Raw genomic sequence first — 19,063 nt, 5'->3', positions numbered from 1 at the left:
CAGGAGCAGCAGACTGTCATTGCCTATTTTTCCAGAGGCCCTCAATTATTTTGTTAATAATTTCATGTACAATAAAATTGTCAAGCCCAGAATACTCTACAGGCTTTGTTGTCAGTAGATTTAACATTTGCTCACACGGGTTGACATCCTTCCTAGGTGTCTCATTCTCCCAATGCCTCATAGACTATGTACAACTAACATAGTAAAGCATTTCCAACCTACATCTAAATAAAAAATAAGGCAAATAAATGTAGAATTATCTACATTACTCAATGACTAATACACCCCCACAAATATAACGGTGTCATCGACTAATATAAAGTATATATTTAGATGTCCCATGCAGGTTCTTTTTATGTTAAAAATTTAAATAGCATACAGTATGAATTTCTTTTCTTTTCTTTTTGAATCACTACAAAATTTATTCAGAAACCCATCTTTGTTTGTTTGTTGTTGTTTAAATCCCATTATGAACTGGCTTGTCAACCAATTACAACACTGTCTAGCAGACATACAGTAAAAACAGCTGGCTTCAAAATTGCCCAGATCTTTCCTGTCTCTAAACCACCTCCTGTCCTCTCTTGACCACCTTCTGTCATGCTCTGGTCCTTCATCACCTCCACCTCCACCCATGCCACCATTCCACTATCTTTGTACATGGAATGCCTCTCGGGACCTGCATCTATGTTTCTTGTGCTAGCACCCACACAGCTCCTTTTGCACCTTTCTTGAGTTTGGCTTCAGATACATGAAGTTGCAGAAGACCCCTCTTGTGTACTCTTCCATTTCATTCCATTGGCAGCAGGCTTCCATGAAGTCAGTCACTGGGAATAGCTCTGCATGGATCAGCTGCCCATTAAATCAATGATTATTCAAGTCGACCACAGCTTTCTCTGCAATATCTTCACATCGAAACTTGACATATTTGTTCTCCACCAGCTGGTCTCCTAGGCTGTCACAAACGTTCATTTCCTCAACCTCACCATACTTTTCCTCCATCTCAGTGAAGATTTCCTCAAAGAACTCATCATAATGGTGCATCTTCACATCACTCACACCACAGCGTAAAATATCAGCAGACTGGGATTTTGAGGGTTGCAGTAAATGTTCAAGAGGGCAACAAGAACTCTGTCTCCATGACAACCTGCTACGATTTTGAAATGAACAGTTAACTTCGATTTTCTCAGGGCTAAAGATGGAGGCCAAGTATTCTGCCATTTTCCAGTGGACTAGTCTAATATTGCAACCAATGCTACTATGTCTAGTATAATGAATATCATTGTGACATTTTCATGTATTTTGTTCTTATTAATTCATTTATGCATCTACTCTTGGCCATACTCTAGGGTTTCGCTGGTCCTCTTTCTGTGAAGAAATAGGCTTCACTTCAGCCTTCATGGCACCTACATGACATCAATCTCTCTCTTTTATCCTCTTTCTTCCTTTGAGAACTATTCCTCTTAGGGTTGCAGAGATGGTTCTGTGGCTAAAAGCACTTGCAGCCCTTGCAGAGAAACAGGTTTCAGTTCTTAGCAACAATATGGAAGCTCACAACTGTGCATAATGCACGTTCCAGGTAGTCTGATGTCATATTCTGGTTTCTGCAGGCACTAAACATGGATGTAATACATTCATATATTATACTCATACATACACAATAAAATCAATAAATGTAAATAATTTTAAATTTCTTCCTCTTCTTTCAAGATTCCTTTAATAATTTCATGGTTCACACACACGCTGTAACTGGGAAAAATATGTTGCATTTTTCCATTTTCCTGCAAATGTCATGACTTTGGTTTTCATTATGGTTGAATAAAATGTCATTGTGTATTTTCTTTATCTATTCATTATTGATGACAAAAATATTTGGAAGAGTATTCAAAACTTTAGTTACCAGGAAAATACAAATTAAAATTATATCATGTTTTCCACCATCAGAATATCTATCATAAAAAAAGGATAATAAAGGCTTGTGAGCATGTAGGGAAATGGGAACCCTTATTTACTACTGGTAGGAATGTAAATTGGTAAAAAAAAAAAAAAACACTATGGAAATTACTATGTAATGTGAATGAAAATGGTCCTCAAAGGCTCATATATTTGAACTTATGGTCTTCCTGTGCCCATTTATTTTAGCAAATTCTACCATTTGTCTGTGCCACCACAACTACCATATTCACATATTTGAATAGTTGGTACCTACTTAGTGGAACTGTTTCAAAAGGATTAGAAGGTGTGGTTTTGTTGGAGGAGGTGTGTCACTGAGGATAGGCTTTGAAATTTTAAAAGCCTACTCCATACTCAGTTCTCCCCCTCCTCTCTCTCTTTGTCTCTGCCTGATACAATAAATAAATAAATAAATAAATAGATAAATAAATAAATAAATAAATAAATAAATAAAAACATACAAAATGACCAAGCTATATTACTCTTTGATAAATACTCAAAAGGGTTTAAATAAATATACCACACAAATGCTTGCACATCCATGTTCTTTGCTGCAATTATAAGAAATGAAAACATCTAGAAGTCCAATGCACCTTCAAAAGAAAAATGCTATCCAGCTATCCAAAAGATTAGCACATTTAGATTCTTTCCAACTAGGAACATGAGCCATGCTAATGATCTGTTGCTGTGCAATCTGCAGACAGTCCCATGGCATGAAGCAATACTACTTCTAGCTACAGTAATGATACCTAAAGCTCTAGTGAGGATCTTTGCCCTGTCTGTGCATCCATCTAGTCAACAAACATTTACTATACTATTTCCAAAGGCCCACTCTAGGTGTCATGACATAGCAATGATCAAAATAATTAATGTGGCTTCCTTTGTAGGACTTCTAATGGAGTAAATTTTCAATGCACAGGACAACCAGAAAAATAGTATTAAGTATCATTAAATGCTATGAAGAAAACACAACTGAATAATGTAACAGTGACTAGGAGATTGGGAAACTATGTTAGGAGGATTGGTTAAGGCCTGTTTAAGGAAGTGACCTTTGAATTGAAAATAAATGACAAGACACTAACAACATGAAAATATGGGGACGTACAAAAATGAAATAGCAAATATAAATATCACAAAGCAGAAAAGAGTATGGCATGGGGAAGGCATAACAAGTAATCCAGTGTGGCTCTGGTAGAGAAAATGGCTGAATATGAGGTTAAATGAGGGAGATCTAGATTATAATAGAACACTGTACATCATGGAAAGGAGCGTAGAGTTTATACTAAGCATAGTAGAAAAAAAAGACCCTATGTGAACCATGAGACATACTTGAAAATACATTTGTTGTTTCATTGGTAGCAACAGCTTTTATATATTAAATCAGTATGTGCTGACATACTTTACAAAAACACCATGGTTAAACCTTTCAGAAATGTTAGAAAGCGTGATTTTTCCCAGATAAGCAATGTGAAATTTATCTAAGGTTGCAGAGCTAATAACCCAGAATTCAAATCCATGACTGTCTGACTACAAAGCCAGTGTTAATTACCACACAAAGATGTACCATTAAATTAAGTGTATACAAATAGGAGTAATGGTGGTTTACTTTTATGACAACCTTGCAATATGTTAGGCACAAAGTTAAACTCAATCTTTATCACTACTCTAGAAAACAGTCAGTACTCTGTCACTTTACAAATAGGTAAATTCTATGATTGAAAGAAGTTAAGGTCTTATGTTCAGAAGTATGAGAATTCAAACTTAAATTCATCTGACTCTAAATACTATACCAACACTATTTCTCCACTATGCCAAGCATCACTCTCCTCTAGGATTATTTTGATTCAAATGTTAACCTAACTTTGAAAGATACTACTGTCCTGCTCATTTCTACACATCAGCAAGAACTCTAGAGAGACAGTAAATGACCTACTATAAAAACTAAAACAGTAAAGGAAGTGAAGTGAGACTTGCAAGATGACTCTTGTTAGGAATTAAATATGAGATGGCTTTCAATGGCTCACATGTTGAAAGATTAATCTTCAGCTGATAACACTTTTCAAGAAGGTTCTGTAAGTTTATGGAAGGAGGGACATGGTTGTAGAAAATAAGTCAATGGGAACATTTATATATTGCCTGACCACTTTTTGTTTCTCTTTCCTATCTGCCATGAGGTAAACAGCATCCTACTTCACCTGTCCCCACCACCATGATGAACCAAAGAATCATGGACAGAACTATCTGAAATCATGACCTAGAATAAATCATTCCTATTCTAAGTTTTCTTAGGCATTCCAGCCATAGCTGAGCAAAAACTACAAATAAAATGCTCTTCTTCAGCCTCTTGCAAATGAAAGACCCTTTCGTTGATATGAGGATAAGAAGTGTGATGGTTTTCTTTATACATCTTTATCTAACAGACAAAACAACTCCTCTATGAACTGAATAGAAACATATTGGGTATATACATAATAACTGTAGAAGTGTTTAGATCCAAGCACCTAGTGACAATGTACCTAGAACAGAATATCTAAATGAGCATGATAGACATATCTATTTTTTTCTATATATCCAACAATGTCTAAAACTCCCCATGGCTCTCTCCTGTTGGGGAAAGGAAAAAGAAGGTGAAGTTACTTTGAAGCTGGTTTTATTTATGTACTTAAAAATATATTTAGGTGTTTGTTTGTTTGTTTGCTTGTTCCTTTTTTATTAAAATAAAAACTGTAGTGAGAATTTTGGTTTCTTTAGAAACCAAACCCAGTTGTCTTATGTGACTACATTTTTGCTTTAATCCCAGGCATGGGATATGGCACTGCTTTAGATTTTCCACAAGAGCTCAATAGGGAGTGAGTTCTGACAGCTGCAGACAGCATAATTCTGGGAACTCTGGAGAGGGTATAAATGGAAGAGCCCTAAGAGGGCTTATGGCAGCTACTGTTCCCCCAGCTGCTGCCCCCGATGCTGCTACTGCTTTGCTCAGCTGCTGCCTTTACTATTATTGGTTTGATGGTTTTCTGGACTGCTGGATATCCTGATGGAAAACCTTGGACTTGCCCCAAGGAACTACATCCCTAATGAGCAGGAAGTAGTCTATAGAGGTCTGTAACCCCTTCCCTCTATAACCTTCTTTGTCTCCTACCTCTCGTGGTGTTGGAAGAGATTAGGGTGGACAAGGGTTGGTAGGGAAGTAGAGGTATAAGAACCCAAATAAAAGAGATAAAAGATTACTCCAACAACAAAAACCTGTCTCTTACTATCTCTTATACAGTACAAGATTGCCTTCAACTTGTAATCTTTATGCTTTGGTTTCCCAAGTACTGAAATTACAGGTATGCACCATAATGCCTGGTATCTGAGGGTGTTGTATAACATGGAGACTAATGTTGAGCAAAATTTTTACATTAGAAGGCACTAAATATGAGAATACTACTCATCAATAGAGAAGAAAGTATTTACTGATGCATGATGTAGCATAAATTCACCTTGAAAACATGCATCATAATGTAAATTATGTCAAAATAATAAATTATACATCATTCCATATAATACATTTACATGAAATGCCCACAACAGATAATCCTAAATAGAGAGAAAGAAAACATAGAAATGGTTGGCTAGGGACGGTAGGATTTGGGGGAATGGTGTACAAATAGTTTTGTTTCCCCAGGTAATTAATGATAAAATATTCTAAAATCAGATCATGGTAATGGTTGTGCCACACTGTGACTCCATGAGAAAGCCCTGACTTTTCTACTTCAGTTGAATTCTGTGGATTATGAATCATAACTTATCAAAGCTATTACAAACATTACACATTTGAGGTACTACTATTACAGTCTCTACATATGTACAGATATTCACGGTAAAGTCTCAGCAGCTGGTCCTACAGCAACATCAACCTGAGAAGTTTCCCTTTGGTCCTGTGCTTCTCTTCTTTAGTTTCTTAAAAACAACAGATTGAAGAGACATCCTTCAGGATGTAAGGACAGTCTTTACCAGTTACATATCCCACAGGGAGGTAACACTCAGAATATATAAAAACTGCAAAAATATATCAAAAGAACTAATAAAGAGTCTTTTAAAACTCTTCAAAAATATGCTCAATGAGAAGGCTCAAAATTCAGACAGGAAGAAAAGCAATCTTAAGTTTGTCGGTAGAGTCTGGCACTGGCTCTCATGTGCCATCATTGGCACATGACAATAACAGAGAGAATAGTGTCAACTGTAGATTTGAGAGGCAATGTGGCTTCCGATACTGGAAATAACATAATACACAACTAAATATTATATTTTTCCTTCAGATGAGGGGATGAGAGCCATATCCAAGCTTTATGAATACATGGCTTGGGCTGAGCCAGCAGTGTTTCTATCTAATTATCCCTAGGCTTAGGTCTGGAAGCTTTTAGCTTCTATACAATCTAATCATCTGCAAGCCCAGACCTTGAAGGCTTCTGTCTCAAGCCTTTGTCTGCTAAGTTAGGCCTAGAATGTTTTCAGTCTTTGAGACTTATTGCTGAGTAAGTTTATTCTTTCTAGTTCTTTCTGAATTCTGGCTGGCTGGTTCAACTCAGCCACTCTTACTCAAACTCCTCTCCAAGCTGACTCATTCAAACTGACTTATTTCAGCTTTTGAATGAATTGTTCTGCTTGGAAAAACTGCCTTTGAACTCCACAAACAACTGCACTGACTGTACAAACTGAGTGGAACTGAATGGAACTGGACAAACTAAACCGGATCAACTGATTTTAACTGAACTGCACTGAACTCAACTCAAGTTTCTCTTCCTACACTACTAAGTAGCCTCTCCTTCCCGTCTGTTCTCATGATATTTGGGCATAATCCTATCTTTGACACATTCTGTGAAATCTATCTCTGATGTATCATTTTTCTGCCCCTCAATTAGACATAACTGTTTGAGATTAAAAGTGTGTAGTAAATTTCAGTCAGAAGAATTAAAGGTGTGTCATGTCTATATTCCAGTCAGAGGGATTAAGGGGGTGTCTGTTTTCCAGCTGGATCACACAAACCTAGGTTATTAGATGTGATCCCTTGCCAGAGTAGCCATGTTGCTAGGTAAAAATTTCTCTTCATAAAATTCATTATTAATCATAATGATCATACTAGTGATGATAGTAAAAACATAAAACACTATTTAGTACTTACTATGTGCTAGGCTTCATATTTTTATGTTAAAATACATTGTATATTAATTATTGTATATAATCATGAATGTAAATAACTATTAATACATTAGTGAAACATTCTATAGAAAATATAACTTCATATAATTTATGTTAAGTTATTCATCCTGTAATTTTATATATATTCATTACCAACTAGCTTTTGAAACAAGTATTACTATTTTTCCTACAAAACAGATAAGAAGCTATTATTCTCTCAATAAGAAAATTGAGAGAAATGAAACTTAAACACTGTGACAATATTGCTAGTATGATCATGCAAAGCAATTCCTAAATAAGAGAAGATAATTACCCACTGCTGAGGACCTCAGAACATCAGAGAAGAGAATCTACAATCAGGCCAGTTAATCTTGTTCTCAGCACTGGTCACAGAAGCTTTTATTTGAAGCAGGTGATACTTAATATATAGATTTATAACTAGTCACATTGCTGAGAATAAGTGACTATCAAGTGTCCAGCCATAAGTAGGACATTTATGTCATTCATCCACACCCCACCCAAGGCTTAAGAAAGATTGCAGGGGACGCGTACAAAAAAAATGCAAGAGCTAGAGAATGGGGAAGAAGCACTGTGAAATCCTGTTCTTTAAACAGGACAAAGGCCATTGTATTCATGAACTCACTCCAGCAGTAGCTGGCTGTCTAAGAACTGACGAGCACTGAGTCCATAAATGTTTATAATCCTGGATGAGGAAAGAGCTAATGAGGTCCCATGCCACCATAAGGAGCCATGAGCAGTTAAAAGTTGCTGTGTGGATGCTCATATTCCTCTGTGGTTTAGCACCATCATTTCCTTGTAAGCAATCCTAATTAAATGAGTATGGCATAAAAAAAGACATGAAAGTAGGTGCAGGACTTACTGAGAGGAAAAGGTTGAGTTGAGGTGAAGGGGAGATGAGATGGGATAATGGAAGGGATATGATCAAAAAATGTTATGTGTATGTAGAAAATTGTGAATGAATAAATTATAAATATGTTTACATGAAAAAGAGTAGCTAATTTACCTAGTGTCAAAAAACTAGCAAGTGGAAGGTTCATAAGAGAGATCTGCCTTGTTGATGAGTTCATGTTCTTAGCAATGATATTACACACAGTCTCATAGCAATATTAGTAATTAGCATAATAACAGTAGCTGAAATGTGCTGAACACCTTTTATCAAATAGTCAATCTCGTATTTCAATAGTTTTTCAGTAGTTAATCTCGTTTTTAAGATGAGGAGTTTATGACACAGAAAGATTTACATGCAGCCAGCATAGAGACATTCAACCTTCTTAGAAGTTAGCACAGAAAAAGGCTAAAATCCAGGCTGTTATGAGTCTATACCACCTTCTTTCTGACATATTGGTCTTAGCCTTAAATTTGAGAACATGTTCAGTACCCTCCTGATCCTTGAAAGCCAATCCCATTTAGTACCACCCTACTCCATGTTATAATATTAACCATTTCAAGCGCCTGGATGGTGCCTCTCATACATTTTGCAACCTTATGGTTACTTCTGACCTTAGTACTTTTAGGCTGGCTAGGGAAAAGAGTGTATTTTTTGTGAAACATAAATCATACAACAGTCTGTATACTGACCAGCCTTTGAGTCATACAATAATCAGCCTTGACTCTCTTTTCATGTATTTTGCACAGTAAAGAGCAACTGGGACATGGAGATCCCTACTGATGAAGAGCTGCAATGGGAGTTTTACAGGTTCCTCATCTGATTAAGAAAAGGTAGGAATTTGAGGGGTCTTTGGTTTGAAATACATCCTTTTATGAGATGAAAAGAACCTTCCCCAAATGAGGCATTAAATATAAGTGCTGATTGAGTTTTATCACCCTCAGTAACTAGAAAATAAAAATGAATATGATAATAGATTTTTAAATGGTACTACCTTTCAGGCACAATAAATTTCTTTGATTTTTTTCCCTCTCATATATGTACTCATATATGAGAGGAAACTCATAACCAACTTTAAAGCAAGTACATTGTTAAAGATAATATTATAATATCTCTTGTCCTGTGTAAATATGAAATATATTCACTGGAACACATTCAGTACCAATGTATGAAATAGAAGGACAATAAGGAGAAGTCTAGACAGCAGTCTGGGGATCAGAAAAGCAGGCTCGGGTACATATTCTCAGCAGTTGCCAAATTAACAAAAGCAAATCAAGGCTCTAGAATCCAGAAGGTCAGAGCAATGGACCTACAGTCTTTCATGCAGGAAATCCTACAGGCAAAAGCTAATAGCAGAAATCAGACTATCAACACGAGCCTGATACTTTAATACAGTTTCATTACTAAAGAGGTCCTTTACACACACACAGAGAGAGAGAGAGAGAGAGAGAGACAGACAGACAGACAGACAGACAGAGTAGGCAGGAAATAGTCCAGTATATGAGGGTAATTGGACTTGAAAGTGTCAGAAAAGTAGCAGCAGCTGGCAATGGAAAAAGAGAAGAAATCAATAGCCATAGCTAAGCCTTAAGAAAAGTCAAAACGTTCTTTATTAAGGCAGTGTTGTTCTCAAGTATGAATATGCATGGACTGAGCTGGTAGGCAGCAGATAGCCTGAATGGCTCTTTCAACAGAGACCTAATGTCATTCTGGAGTCACAGAGCTAAGGATGGCACATAGGAATGCTGCTGTCATCAGCACCTGCTCTGAGTTCTTCTGTCTTGTCACCACATACATCAGATGGTAGACTTCAAAAGGCCAGACTGCATTATGTATGTTTTATACAATGTGGAATGCTTTCTTTCTAAAGTCCTCAAGTGAACTAAAAATCTTACTTTTGTGTCATTTCAAAGAAATATTGAATAAATTAAACGGATGAGTAGTGCCACATTTGACGTTGCAGTAGTGATCTTGGAGAATTTAATTCTGATGCTTGACTGACCCAGGGGGTGCAGCTTAATATCCTGTCTTTGATATAGGTTCTTTTTTTAAAAGAGCAACTCTTATTTGTATAAGTGGGCCTGCTACATTTCACTTTTGTCATATTCCCTATAAGCAACAGCTAAAGAGAAGGAGCACAGGGATTGACTGCCTAACAAGTAGTAGTGCAGGCTTCTTTTAGGGTACTAAAAGGATTCTAGAGCTGAATAGATGTTATGGTTGCTTACCAATGTTACTGCAGGAAATGCAATTGAAATGTACACTTTTGAAGAGGCTAAGTTTATATTATGTGAACTGTACTTCAACCAAAAGCATGTTATTAACAGCAAATCAACCGAAAGTTGATGTTTACTTTGTTCTAAGCTTTCTGTTAGATTTGGAGCGTCGAAATTATTAAAGGTAATGTTTGTATGAGTCTTCTTCATGGCACTAGAAAGAATACTAAGCATGGCCCATTTACTAATTTCTTCATTGCATCAACCCCATTTCATCCGTAAGATAACTGAAGAAAAGGGATATCATGCAAATTATCTAAGATACCATAACTTACAGGTGATTGCCCTAATATTCAACTCCAGTAAGTTTGATTCTAGGGGCCTTTAAGAATATTATTAGACTATGGCTAGTGTTTGTCACAGTCTGAAACTGATTAAGGGAGTGTAGAAAGGAATTTCATTTTGAAATTTTCCTTTGTCTTCATATTGTCCTTATATTAATCTGGTGTCATTTCTTCAAGTCAAGTAATATATTTGGTTTATTGGATCTTACAGTGACTCCCTGAAGCAAACAGTCAATATATTCATTTATACCAATATATTTTACTAATATGTATATAGGTATATAATATTCAAGGTATTACCCAAACAGCATTATAAGAGTAAGGCTTAACACAGATAATCTTGATGATAAACATTGTGTTTTCCCAGGATACTCCAGAAGAAAAAATTTGCTAGTTCACTTTTATAACTATGGGAAAATGTAGGTTGATATTCAGTTGTTTGTGTTAGAGTGTATAAATTACTATAGTTGGGCATATAAAAGTTCTTTTTTATTAGGTAGCAACAAAAAAAACATAAATAAATATGTTTGATTTGTTAAAAATATGTTGTTAGTCAGGAGGTGGTGGTGCACACCCTTAATCCCAGCACTCAGGAGGCAGAGGCAGGTGGATCTCTGTGAGTTTGGGTTCAGTATGGTCTATAGAGCTAGTTCCAGGGCAGCCAGAGGTACACAGAGAAACCCTGTCTTGAAAAAAAAGAAAGAAAGAAAAGAATAGTATTAGTTGTACTACCTCAGGTACAGATACTCATCACAAAAATTTGACAGACTGTGAATGGTGATTGCCAACAAAGCCTCAAAGAGACACATTTAAGAGAAGGCTAAAAGAGGAAAAATATCCAGAAAAGAGCTTGTATCTGAGATGAATCATACTTGTCAGATAATAGTTAAATATACAAGGAAACTGAGGATGTTTAGAGAGGGAAGACAGTGAACAGTACATTGTAGGTTTTAAACAGTTTGATTTTACTAGTGTATAAAGAACAGGATGAAGAGTAACAAAAAGGAATCAAAGAGAAAAAGAGCCAGCTCCTACAAGTTTGCTATTTTCCTTTGTGGAAATGAAAGGACTATCAATGTGTTTTAAGTGGGGAACCAAACAACCAGAGTTTACTTTTAGAAATAACATTCTGGTGGCTTCTTGTAGGTTGGAATTTACAGAAACATGGTTGCAATTAAGAAAGGAGACTGGTGAGAAAGCTGTTTTCCTAATCCAGTAAAAAGCTTAATGACTCCATAAACTAAGGAGGTGAAATTAGCATTTAAAGGAATGGAAGGAGTAAATAAATATTTAGGAATTCAAACCAGTAAGACTCATATGTTATGTTCATCATCATCATCATTATTATTATTATTATTATTATTATTATTATTATTATTATTACAATGTATTCACTTTGTATACTAGCTGTAGACCCCTCCCTCATTTCCTTCCTGTCACACCCTTCTTCCCTTTTTCCCCACTATGTCCCTCCCTTACTCCACTAATAGGGGAGGTTCTCATCCCCTATTATCTGACCCTAACCTATCAGGTCTCATCAGGACTGGCTGCATCCTCTTTCTCTGTGGCCTACTAAGGCCACCTCACCAGGAGGAAGTGATCAAAGAGCAGGCAACCGAGTTCATGCCAGAGACTGCCCCTGATCCTCTTTCTAGGTGACCCCCATGAAGACTGAGCAGCCTTTGGGTTACCTCTGAGCAGGGGTTCTAGGTCCTCCCCATGGATGGTCCTTGGTTGATTCATCAGTCTCTGAAGGTCCCCCTGGTTCCAGAATTTTATGGAGCCAAGACTCATAATTTTGATTGACAGTTCAGAAATGTGAAGCTAGGAAAATTAGAGTCCCTTGCTAAATGTCACCTTTTTATTGTTAAACCTACAGAATCAACTAATCTGGGCCCAGATGGCCTCACAGAGATTGAACCACCAACCAGCGAGCATGGAAGAGACTGACATATGCTCCCTGCACATATGTAACAGTTGTGCAGCTGGATCTTCATATTGGACTCCTAACAGCAGGAGCAGGGGCTGTCTCTGACTCTGTTGCCTGCCTTTGGAACCTTTTTGCATAACTGGGCTATCTACTTATACTGCAACTTGATATGCCAAGGTGGTTTGATATCCATGGGAGGCCTCCCCTTTTCTGTGGAGAAGCAAAGGAGTGGATGGAGGCCTGTCTAGAAAGAAAGTGGAGAGAGAGGGGCTGTAAAGAGAGAAGGGAGGGGAAACTGTGAACTCTTATTCTAACCCTGAGTAAAAAAATACTTAATTAAAAAAGAAAGAAACAAAGAGGAAAAAATGTTAAACCTGAGGGCTAGAGATGGCTCATTAGTTAAAAGTACTTGCAGCTATTCCAATAAGCTTGGGTTGAGTTCCCACCATCCACATAGCAACACACAACCATCTATAACTCAAGTTCTAAGGGATTTGATGTCTTCTGGCCTCCACAGGCACAAGGTGTAAATGTGGCTCACTTTATACACATGCAGGAAAAACACACAGAATATGGGGTCCCAAGCGGTGCATGGTGGCACATACCTGCTCTGGGGAGGCAAATAGGCATGTAGATCTCTGTGGGTTCAAGGCCAGCCTAGTCTACCAAGCAATTACAGAACAGCAAAGGTTACACGTGAAACACTGTCTCAAAAAAGAAAATAACAAACAATAAAACAAGGGTTCCAATATTGAGAGGAAAAAATAGACACGTGACCTCTTCTTAACCCAGAGGCTATCCCTAATTGACAAAAACTCTCAAAGAAAAAAAATAGTTTTCTCCAATGGAGTTTCACTGGCTATACAAACCACACTTTGTATATAGGAAGGGCAACATAAAGCTTTGTCAGGGCTCTACAGGTGTTTTGCTTATATATCATGGTTTATAATTTTTTATAAAAATTTATGTATCTCAATGTCTGTATGAGTTTTATGTGCTTTTGGGGGGGCTTTTTTGTTTTATTCTATTCTGCTTTGTTTTTATTTTATCTTATTTTATTTTAATAATATTATTATTTTGGAATGCTTGTTTGCATTCTTATGACAGAAAGGGATAGGTGAGAAGTGTATAGAACTGGGAGGAGTTAAGGGGAGAGAAAACTCTTCCCCTCAGGATATATTGTATGAAAAACTTCTATTTTTCCATTTACAAAAGAAAAAGCATAAGCATTATAAAAGGGCTGAAAATTTTTTCAGTATTTTTACATACTTAGTACATGCTAAAATGATAATTTTGATATAATATTTATATAAAAACAGTACATTTTGTCAAATAGTTTCTTTTTATAAAGTGGCTCTCTTTATTAATTTTCAAAAACTGTCCATTGAAAGCACTACTCGGGAGTAAAAAGTTCTTTTAGCAAAAAAAAAATCTAGAATCCAGATTCAGTGCTCAAGTAGAATACATGCATTCCCAGAGAACTGAAAAAAGAATGAATGATTTTAAATGGATGTAAGAAATTATCAGTGCAGCATGAGGTTGTCTGGTTTGCTTTGTCATTTTAACAGCAAGTAATCTAAAGATAGCAGGGATTAAAACATGATGCTAAATGAGTCACACATCACTGGGAAATTATTGTGACATCAGAAAAATATAAAATGACTCAAGGTGGGAGAAAAATCATTATGCTGAACTGCTCATCAAGATCTAGAAATGTTTCCAATCTTGGATCTCATTAACCTGACAAACATGCATCCATTTCATAGTCTTTAAGTCAAATGTCCTTTGTTCCTTCAGAAAAAGGCTGAAGGAACTATTTAGAGACTACAACAAACACTGACTACAATTTTCTACCATTGCCAGAGAGACTATGTCACCAAGGACTTTCCTCATTCTCAAATAAAGCAACCAAAAAATGATGAGATGAAATATGGCTAAGGGGCATACATATTACAGTGAAAAAGATATTAGTAAAGTGAGTTAACAGTAGAGTCTTTGTGTTATCTGGAGGTGTCACTGTGAGTTTCTCAGCCTGGAAGCAATTTAAACCTTAGCAGACTTGGAATGTAAGATAAGTACGTGAAGATCAGAGATCCAAGGCTGGGGGATGGCTCAGTCATTAAGAGCACTTAATGCTCTTATGGAGGACATGAGTTCAGTTTCCAGCACTCACACAGCAGCTGATAAGCATATATAACTCCAGTTCTATGAGAACAAATGCCTTTTGTAAACTTTGTGGATGACTGCAAGTACATGATACAAATATATACTCTTAGGTTCACACACATACACATAAAATAAAACAATCTTTTTAAAGGCCAGATATCAAGAATTTTAGAAACAGAGGGCATATGCCACATTGGAAAAGGACTGGCAAGAGGAGTGGATGAAAAAGCAATATTGGATCAGTAAGGTAGGACCCATCAGGTACACACATATTATAGTTTCAATGTAAATGTTCTCCATAGGCTTCTATATTTGAATATTTGAACAGGTGGTCCTCAGTGAAAGTTTTGAAAAGTTGTGGAACCTTTAGGAGTTAGTGGGTCACTGAGGATGGGCCTTGAGGGTTTGTTTGTTTGTTTGTTTTTCTTTTGTTGTTGTTGCTTGTTTGTAGATTTGCTTGACAGTTTAAGAAAAGAGCTGAATGGGTCCAAGATGGCAGCAAGCAGTGCACACCATATCTGAGGGGCACATGATCTGAAACTCCTAAATTGGTAAGTGGAGGGGCAGCTGAAGCCAGAACATAGACATTGGAGCTTCCTAGGCCAGAGGGCACAACCCATAGGCTGGAACACTTTGGATCCAGGTCACCTGTGGATGTCTCCAGGGACTGAGTGGCAAATATTCTAACCCCCTGCACTTCCTCTTGCCCAAAACACTGGCCTCCCTGCTCAGCAGAGGCAGAAGTGATTGCTCCAAGTACAAGCCTCCAGGCTGGGTGACTGAGGCTGCAGAGGCTGTGGCTTTACTGGCTTACCAGGTCTGCCACTGCAGCAAGCAGTGTTAGCCCTAGCAGGAGCCTCCTTGTTCAGTGACTTAAATAGCAGAGACGGCTGCCATAAGTACGGATCTCCCTGGGCTGCCAAACAGTGAACACAACTGAGCTGACAGATCTCCTACACTGTCATTTGCCCCTGCAGGCCTAAATTTGAGAGTAGAGAACAGAGGGAACCTCTGTGCTTTATGATTACACCTGTGAACAAGTGAGTATGACTTCAAGTGAGTGCTTTCAGAGACACAGATCAAGTGTCTCCCTATACTAGGTGCTGGACATTGGATCCCTCCCACCCACAACCCCACTATGAGCAATGTAGGGTTCCATGGGACAGTGTTCTCAACATTAAAGCCCCTGTTCTCTGGGTCTACCAGTGGAGCAATTTCTGGAGCCCAGACAGATTTGAATGACAAGAGGACATTATGACAGTCCCATAACCACTGAGGCATTAAGGGCACCTAATGCATGCACATTGCACCAATGAACATTGCCAGCACCCACATTTGCACTTACTTTCCACCCTTCCAGGCATCTATACATTCTAGCACCCTGTCCTTCAAGGCACACTTCTATGCATATGCTCACACTTGCTGTCATGTGCCTGTAACATTCCTCCCTTAGCTGCAGCTGAAAGACCAACATCTACTCTCAAACCAGTGGTCCTCTCTCACCTTCCTGAGAAATACTCCAGACACCAGAGACAGACAAGTCCAGTCTGAAGTACAGACTCAAGGAACAAACAGAGAAGGTTACAGATAAACAGATGGCTAGAGGTTGGCATAAAAAAACACCCAACAAAAATCAGGACAACATGGCTTCACCAGCAACACCAAAAATCAATGGATATGATAACTCATCAGAAGAAAGGAAAAATGATCTCAAATCTATGCTTATCCAGTTATTAGTGGCACATAAAAAGAAAAAATAACACAACTCTGAAAGAAATACAGGCAAATACAGAAAAAAAAGAGGTACAAGTAGAGGTATATAAAGAGGAAACAAACAAATTCTCAAAGAAATACAGGCAAATACAGCCAAACAAATAGAGGCACATGTAAAGGCACAAGTAATGCCATATAGAGAGGAAATGAAAAAAAAATAGAAACCATCATGGAAAGACAGAAATCCATATTCAAACAAATGAAGGAAACGGTGCAAGACATGAAAACAAAATAAGAATCAAAAGAGAAAACCTTGGAGCTGGAAAACTTGGAGAAAAGATCAGGAACAACAAAGGTAACCATCACCAACAGAATACAAGATATGGAAGAGAGAATCTCAGGTGCTGAACATACAATTGCAGAAACTGATACATCTGTCAAAGAAAAAGTAGAATAGGAAAAGTTTCAAACATAAAACATCCAAGAAATCAAAGACACCATGAAAAGATGAAATCTAAGAATAATAGGAATAGACAAAAAAGAAGATTCCAGGTTCTAACGTCCAGAAAATATTTTCAAGAAAATCATAGAAGAAAAATTTCCCAACTTAAAGAGATGTCCATAAACATACAAGAGGCCTAAAGAACACCAAATAGACTAGACCAGAAAAGAAACTCCTCATGTCACATAATAGTCAAAATACTAAATCTACAGAATAAAGAAAAGATATTAAAAGCAGCAAGGAAAAAAGGGCAAGTAACACAGAAAGGTAGACCAATCAGAGTCACACCTGATTTCTTAACACTAAGTATGACAAAACTATACTTAACTATTATCAACAGAGCAACCCAGGCCAACACAAGACACTAGAAGAAAAATTCCAATCCAACGAAATCAACTACACACAAGAAAACACAGGATATAGATAACTTCACAATACAAATTAAAAGAAAGCAAGCATTGAAACACAGAAACACCACCAACTCCACAATAAAAGGAATTAACATTCATTGGTCCCTGTTGCATATCAACAGCAACGGATTCAACTCTCCAATAAAAAGACACTAACAGAATGGTTGTAGAAATGGGATCCAACATTCTGCTGCATCCAAGAAACACACATCTGCAACAAAAATAACCACAACCTCAGGGTAAAGGGCTGGAAAAATGTTTTTTTTTTTTCAAGCAAATGGACACAGAAAACAAGCTGGAGTAGCTATCCTAATATCCTAATGTTCTAGATATTCTAATATCTAATATCCTAATATCAAATAATATAGATTTTCAAACAATATTAATCAAAAACGATGAGGAGGGGAACTTCTTTCTCAAAGGAAAATTACACCATGAGGACTTCACAATCCTGAATATCTATGCCCCAAATACAAGAGCACTTGCATTTATAAATGAAACATTCTTTTTTTTTAATTCTTTATTAATTACACTTTATTCACTTTGTACCACCTCTATGGTTCCCTCCCTCCTCCTGTACCAAACTCTCCCTTCCTTCCCCCTCTGCAAACATGCCCCTCCCTAAGTCCACTGATAGGGGAGGTCTTCTTTCTTCCTTCTGATCATAGTCAATTAGGTCTCATCAGGAGTGGCTGCATTATCTTCTTCTGTGTCCTGGTAAGGCTGTTTCACCCTCCAGGGGAAGTAATTAAAGAGGCCAATCAGTTCATGTCAGAGACAGTTCCTGTTCCTATTACTATGGAACCCACTTGGACACTGAACTGCCATGGGCTACATCTGTGCAGGGGTCCTAGGTTATCTCCATGCATGGTCCTTGGTTGGAGTATCAGTCTCAGGAAAGACTCCTGTACTCAGATTTTTTTGGTTCTGTTGCTCTCCTTGTGGAGTTCCTGTCCTCGCCAGATCTTACTGTTTCCCACTTCTTTCCTAAGATTCCCTGCACTCTGCCCAAAGGTTGTCCATAAGTATCAGCATCTGCTTTGATAGTCTGCAGGGCAGAGCCTTTCAGAGGTCCTCTGTGTCAAGCTCCTGACTTGTTCCCTTTTTTCTCCGGATTCCATCCTCTTTGCCTTTCTGGATAAGGATTGAGCATTTTAGCAAGAGTCCTCCAAAGCTTAAATCACACATTAGTCTCAACACCTTAATAGTGGGAGATTTCAGCACTCCACTCTCACTAAGGGACAGATCGTCTAAACAGAAGCTAAATAGGGAAATCATGGTACCTACAGAGGTCCTAAATCAAATGCCCCTAATAAATGTCTACAGAACTTTTCACCCAAACTCAAAAGAGTAAAACTTCTTTTCAACAACTCACAGAGCCTTCTCCAAAACTGACCAAACAGTTGGGCACAAAGCAAACCTCAACAGATACAAGAAGATAGAAATAATCTTTTGTATACTAGCAGACCACCATGGCCTAAAACTAGACTTCAGCAACAGAAATAACAGAAAACCTACGTGTACATGGAAACTAAGCAAATCTCTACTCAAGACAGTTTGGTCAGGTAAAAAAAAAAAAATTAGAGGCTTCCTACAAAATTCAAAGAAAATGAAGGCACAAGTTACCAAAACTTGTGGGATAAATGAAAGCAGTTCTAAGAGGAAAGTTCATAGAACTAAGTACCTCCAATAGTAAAAAAAAAAAAAAAAAAAAAAAAAAAAAAAAAAAAAAAAAAAAAAA

At 37.4% G+C, this 19,063-nt stretch overlaps 1 pseudogene; it reads right to left on the bottom strand.

Moving 5' to 3' along the window:
* Positions 1 to 645: 645 nt before the first annotated feature.
* On the bottom strand, positions 646 to 1,218 carry LOC129674858 (splicing factor U2AF 35 kDa subunit-like; annotated as a pseudogene).
* Positions 1,219 to 19,063: the final 17,845 nt, after the last annotated feature.

Source organism: Psammomys obesus, unplaced genomic scaffold (assembly GCF_907164565.1).
Source record: "Psammomys obesus unplaced genomic scaffold, mPsaObe1.curated_primary_1811, whole genome shotgun sequence".
In the NCBI taxonomy this organism is placed as follows: domain Eukaryota; kingdom Metazoa; phylum Chordata; class Mammalia; order Rodentia; family Muridae; genus Psammomys; species Psammomys obesus.
This window is presented reverse-complemented; position numbering and strand designations above follow the sequence as displayed.